This window comes from Dermochelys coriacea, chromosome 24, assembly GCF_009764565.3.
Source record: "Dermochelys coriacea isolate rDerCor1 chromosome 24, rDerCor1.pri.v4, whole genome shotgun sequence".
In the NCBI taxonomy this organism is placed as follows: Eukaryota; Metazoa; Chordata; order Testudines; family Dermochelyidae; genus Dermochelys; species Dermochelys coriacea.
The window spans coordinates 6335841-6342602 of record NC_050091.1 but is presented as its reverse complement, the minus strand read 5'-3'; positions in this window follow the sequence as shown (position 1 = coordinate 6342602).

The following is a 6762-nucleotide window of genomic DNA, read 5'->3' as shown; positions in this document are numbered from 1 at the left end:
ACCAAATATCACACACAGCTTTATTCAAGAGACTCTATTTTTTTATTATATATCTTTCTTGGCTGACAGTAACTGTGTTTAAACTGTGGAAAGATACATGGGGTATTTCCTGGACCTGTATAGTGGAGTCACCCATATAACACAGTTACCTGTAAATATTTAATAAGGCATTTCACATACTGGCAGACTTTAAGGCTATATCTAAACCATGAGTTAAGGGTGTGATTTCCAGCTTGCATACACATACTTGTGCTAGCTCTCATTGAGCTAGCATGAGTATAAACTGTATTTAGCATGGCTTAGCTGAGCTCAGTATATACCCATAAGGTTCAGGTGGGTTTGTACTCGGCACTGCTAAACCATACTGTTACTGCCCGTGCTACTGTGGCTGCCTATTGAGAATCACAGTCCTAGATTTTATAGACACAGCCTAAATGTAATTCATGATTCCTGAATCAAGTTAAGACAAACCGCATGAGCAAAGAAGTCCACAAAGCCCAATTTCTTTGGGGTTTTTTCTGTTTTTTTTCCCTTAATAGAGCCTTAAATCATAGTTCATGTGGTTGTAAAGCAGAGCCAACTTTTAAAGGCATTTGAATGGAATGTATGAGACAGTTGGCAAAAGATTTGGAAATATATTGATTAAATGGGTTAAACTTTTAAATGGATATCTGTAGAGACACTAGAAAAGTAATTGGTGAAACAACATTTGCAACCACAATCCAAGTTCCTATGTTTGTTGTATGAATATTAAATGAATTAAAAATCTTAATTAAATGCACACCCCTTCTTTCATCATGGAGGCTCTGTGTTCAAAGCAGTTGCTTTGTATTCATCTTTACAATCTCAAAGTTTTTCCCCTATATGTTTGTCTTTGAATGTTAACTTTTTTAGTCTCAGCAAATGATAAAACCTTCCTATTTACAAATATGTACTTAAAAATCTCTCAATGTAAAGGTTATACTAGACTCTTATATTGAGGCATACACAAATTGTACTTAAATACAGCGTTACACTGAAATTAAATTAAGAGATTTTTGATGGAAATTACTAAAGTTATCAACAGTCTTGTTTCAGTCGGCAAGTCTGCCTTAAATCATTCAATGTTATAAAGGTTAAACTATTTAATTATCTTTGGAGGGTTTAGTAGATCCTTCCATAAAACATGCAGGCTTACATTTTTAAAAACAGTTCACAATGTGGTGCATCAGCTGCTGGTAACAAAAGTCTGAACCTCACATGCAACTATGACTTTCTAAGTAATTTTGTCTTTTCCACAGTGTTACCATTTTAAATATAGTTCCCACATTTGCCAGTCAGCTTGACATGTAACCAAGATAGTACAGCTTTTTTGTTTGTTTTTAAGGTAACACATAGAGCCTCCAGATACCTGAAAATTTTTTTGCTTGGTGGGTGGTCTTTTCATGCAAATATGTAAGGGTGGGTTTTATATTTTGTAGAGGTTTTTGTCCTATTTTAATGCTCTTTGTATGGCAGTATGTATATAGTGTGTTCAGTTCCTTATCAAACCCTTTCTTTAAAAACTTTGAAGTAATTGATTTTGTGCAACTGTGTTTTGAATAAAGCCATGACAGTGTTAAATAAAAAACAAACAAATCCTGCAGCACTCTTCTGATGACTTTTAGTTGTAACAAAATGTGTTTCTTCCCCATGTGTGCTGTAAATTTTAAAGTTTTTCAAACTGAATTATTTCAAATAAATTGAAAATTTATTGTTGTATTGGATTAATTTTCTAGCATATAGCTTCCATTCAGTAGCTGCATTTTTTGTTTGTATCAGAGGAATAAGCAGTATTTGCTATTTCCCAGTATTGTTCTCAGTTAATGGAAACTTACACTGTACTTTTATTATAACCGCAACTACCTGTCCTTGTAAAGTTATTATTGAAGTAATAGCACTTCCCTCAAGTTTTAAAATACATTAAGTGTTGTTCATGTCAGTTGGGTTGTCATTGCAGGGTGGGGTGGGGGGATTGATTCTGCCTTGTATAATACAGTAATACCTAGCTCTTGTATAGCACTCTTTGCAATAGCATTTTGAATTCCATATTTCAGAGAATCAAGAAACTACAGTTGTGAAAGGATGATTCTAAGAAGATAATAGACTGACATGCTGTTTTTTAAAAAAGTGAACTTAACAGGTTTTGGTATTTATTTGCATTGCAGTAGCTCCTACAGACCAAGGTCCTATTTGCTACACACCATACTGTCTCTGTCCCAAAGACCTTACACTCTAAGTAAGTGACCACCCAGATTAGGGTGACCAGATGTCCTGATTTTATAGGGACAGTCCTGATTTTTGGGTCTTTCTTATATAGGCTTCTATTACCCCACCCACCACTATCCCCATTTTTCACACTTGCTGTCTGGTCACCCTAACCCAGATTCATATTGGCTTCCTGAAAGAAACTTCTAATTAATGTTGTGTAGAATTGTATTTTCCTAAGCTTAGCCCTCTAATTTTACCAAGAAATTTGGTTCTTGAATTTTGTTGCTGTGAGTTCTCTGCACTGAGCTATTTTTGACACCTGTATATAAACCTAAAATGATATCAAGAGAATTGAAATACTTTTCTGCATAAACTCAATGCAAAAATGAGGGTGCAAGTGCTAGCGCTGCCTGCCTTCTCTGTAAACTGATGCAATTCAACTACAGTAAATAGACAAATCTGGTTCAATCTTGTGAAGTAAAATCGATAGTGGGATGACAGGTAAGAGCTTGGACCTTGCTTTTTTAAAAGTGGTTAGCTAGACATCTCTTGGAACTGAACTTCTACCTCAGTCTCTTATTCTTCTGATGTAGAAACATTGAGGTCTCCTTCAGGTAGGACTTTAGAAAGCTACTCCCTCTACTCTGCAAGAAGCTAGAGATCCCATTGCTTTTATTTTGAGATTGGTCCAATAGCCTTGACAAAAATCCCATGAATGCACTTGTGCAAGTTAGTTACCTCCCTCGTTTCTGTCCTAGATGGCTGCTTACTCCATTGATATATTTCTGAAGCACTTCCAGTGCTTCAGAGTGAAAGGCATTAAATTGGCTTCACAAAATCCTATGTGCCTATTTCCCTAGTGGATTTTTTTTGTGGGGGAGGGGATAGACGGTTGGGACTGAATAAAATAATTTGCCTTTTATAATGGTAGGTGAGTATATCTTTGGTGTGAATTGGTAGTTTTATAGCCTTGTAAGTCTGCAAAAAAGTAAAAATATTATAGTGTGGTATGCCAGTATATAGAGGGGGAAAAATAACTATAGTGCACAGTACTTTGCCTTTAAATACAAAAATAAATGTGAAGACTTGAGGCATTCATGGGGATAGGTGTTCCGAAAATGAGCACCAAGGCTAGTTTGTTGTCCTGACCTGTATTAACGTGCCTTTCTCTCTGCGGTGTCTAGTAAACCTTAAAAATAATACAGCTTTTGTCTGCCGTGTTTGTGATAGCTGCTGCCTGAACACATTTATGGAAAGTGGGGTGGTAGGACAGTTATGTCAGTATCAACTCGTTGCAAAGTATGATGCTTTCTCTTAAAGAAAAGTTGATTACCAGTGGTAAGGTTTGTACTGTTGCTTATGTCATCCATTTTGTCACAACCTGCACCGCAGTCCCATGCGTATTTTTTCCCCTCATACTTTCTCTTTTTACCCCTTCCCACACTTCCTTCCCCTTCCTCTTTAGTTCTATTCCCTCCCCTCTCTTGTGTGACTCGCTTTATGCCCCATATTTTGCTCTCGTATGGTATCTCTCTCTCTCTTCCCCCCCCCCCCATGCCTCTGTCTCAGTGTTGTCCTGCATCTCATTGTGTCTCTGTTCCCCACCGGGTCAGTGCACACTAACAAGTGGGACACAGCAGCCTTTTTTCCGAGAAGCCTGTAGTAACTAAAATGGGGGCGCCCTGTCACTTTCCATTCACCCAGCCAAGCGCAGGCTGCCTGAGGCAAGAACCGATTGGCCCCTGAGCGCGGGAAAGCCGTTATCCACGGGTTTTCCCCAATGGAGCAGCAGGGGCTAGGCAGCCACCCGCCGCTGACTGGCTGAAATTTGCCGCAGTTGCCCCCCCCCCCCCCGCTCTCCCCTTCAGCCTCGTTCGCAGCTGGCGCGCGGGGATTAAGCTTTGAAGTGGCGCGAGCGCTTCACCCTCGGCTCCAACGGTCGCTCCCCAGCCCCTCTGCTTCCCGCCCCGCCCTTTTGCCCCACTGTGGCTCAATGATTTATTTTTGTAGGGGAAGAGGGAGGAGGGGTGAAAGTCCCGCCCAGTGCCACAGATTCCACCTTTGAACCACCATTTGCTACATAATGTCCGAAAAATAAATTAATTCCTGTCAGCTGGTTAATATTTTTCATCTCCCCTTGAAGAGAAACACCCACCCACAAATCTTGAACTTTCTCCTCAAGTCTCCTCCTTGACTGAAAATGTGATTTTTGTCGTGGGCGAGAGAGCTCAAGGATTGTTTTAAATAATCATTTCCTTCATAGTTTTAAAAGTTGTTTGTCAGTTGCTGCCCAAATAAACATCAAAATAAGGCAAATTCCATCAAGTACACAATTTACAAAATATCCTCACCACCCCATCCTCTCAGTAGGTTTAATTTTGTTGCTGGTCTGCTGGGAGATTCTGAAGCCAATCAGGCCATTGCTCCACCTTTCCTCTCAATAAATACTGGCAAGATGTCATAACTCTCTCATAGGCACAATTGAGCATTATGGCTTTTATCCTCTGTGAGACAGGCACCCTATTCTGGTTTCTCTTACTTGCTAGCTGTCTTAATCTTACCCCAGGTAATATTTCACTCGTAGGGGTTTTCCACCAAATGCATCCGATGAAGTGAGCTGTAGCTCATGAAAGCTTATGCTCAAATAAATTTGTTGGTCTCTAAGGTGCCACAAGTACTCCTTTTCTTTTTTGCGAAAACAGACTAACACGGCTGCTACTCTGTAACTCCTAGGGGTATATTTTAATTTGGATATAAATAACTGCTGAAGGAGTTACTGTTGCCAATCCCACATACACAAAAATTATGAGATTGTCTTGAAAATCATGTTTTTTAAAAAGAAAATAAGAATTCTGTTTGTTTGTTTTTTTTGTCTTCTGGTGCTGTAGCCTTTATTGGTAATGTTTTCAATCTTCTTTCTGCAACTGTGAGAGCTAAAACCACTCTTTTAAAGACAGAAGCTGAGATTCTCATGTAATCACATTAATTCAGGAGCTGGGGCTTTAAGAAAAGCAGCAATTATCATGAGATTTGTGATAAAGTTGTGAGAACTGGTAACCCTAAAAGCCCCCATTTCCTTACAAGTAAGATGGCTAGCACGTTTTGAGCTTGTCAGCAGCCAGTTTGGAGGAGAGATGGTTAAAAGAAAATGGGAAATATACTTGGTGTTGCTAAACGCGAGTCATGAGTCAGGGCACAAAATAATAATGAAATTGGTTTAAAAATAGTTTAAAAATAAAACAATGTTGGTTCCTTTTATTTACCTGCTGGTTTCTGTGCATTTGGGATGCACTCAGATCACATTTTCAATTTTTTCTCTAGTCATAAGGGCTAGAAACTTTAAATGAAGATTGAGGTTCTTCACTAATCAAATGCCTCCAGGAAATGGGGCTTTAAAAAAAATATTATGAAAGGAGGACCCTCGGCAAAAGCAGGGTCATATGTGACTGGAAAAGCAGAGGGCAATCCCATTCTGTTATTGGAGCCTAATCTGACTTCCTTTAATGATAGACTCTCATTGATTTAAATGAGAGTTTAATTGGGCCCTTGGAGATAGGGTAGCTCAGCAAAGAATTGCCTTCCATTCGGTCCTGCTGTTTGAGGTGGTTAGTGTTGCTACCCTGATCCTTCAGCAGAACGTGAGGGATGGGGGAATTGAATGAGGACTTGCCTTTTGTGCTCGTCTCAGGATAGATGGTTGCTGTCTACTCCAGGCCTGCTGCCAACAGGGGAGGTGGGGAATAAGTGAGTTCTGCTGCTGAAAGAAGAGATTGGGCAAGTCTGTGAGTTAGAAATCCTGGCAGGGCTCCTAGCAATTGCTTGGAATTAAGTTCCTGTGTCAAGAGCAAAACGTTACATGTATCGTGTGATTGCAATTTGTCATATGGCTAACACAATGCAATGTTCCATTTATATTAAAATACACAAAAATGTACGTACTTTCATGAGAATGGGAATTGCTCCAGTTTGCTCGTAGGTCAGACTAAAATGGCTGGGGAGGAAGTTGTGAGAGTGCTGCAGTTCACATGGATCCAATACCCTGCTTAATCACAAGAATGGAGCAATCTGGCACAGTAGAGAGAGATGACACCATGTTGTATGCATAGGTTCATGATCTACATTTGTTGCTCAGTGGCCAGTCACCTAAAAAACTGGGATTTTATTGTGTTGTAGCCTTAATTTTCTAGGGCTGATGATATTGCCTGGACAAAGAGAAACATTTAAACCATAGCATATGTTAAGCTTCAGTTTTGGACTTTCCACCTTGACCATATCCCTTTTTCCTGAGATGAGGAAACCTTATCCTCATGCCTCTTAACTCGTCTGCCAAAAATGAGGGAAGATCCAAAAATAAACTTAATGGACACCAGGACAAATCAAAAGAAAACCACATATTACATAAAAGCTGGCAACTTCTGGCATTGGGGCAAGGGAGCCTATCCCAGAAAATGAAATGGATTCTGATTACATATTTATAATTGTGTTGGAGAGAAGAGTACTTTTGCCAGTTTTATGTGGTGCTTTAAAACAATG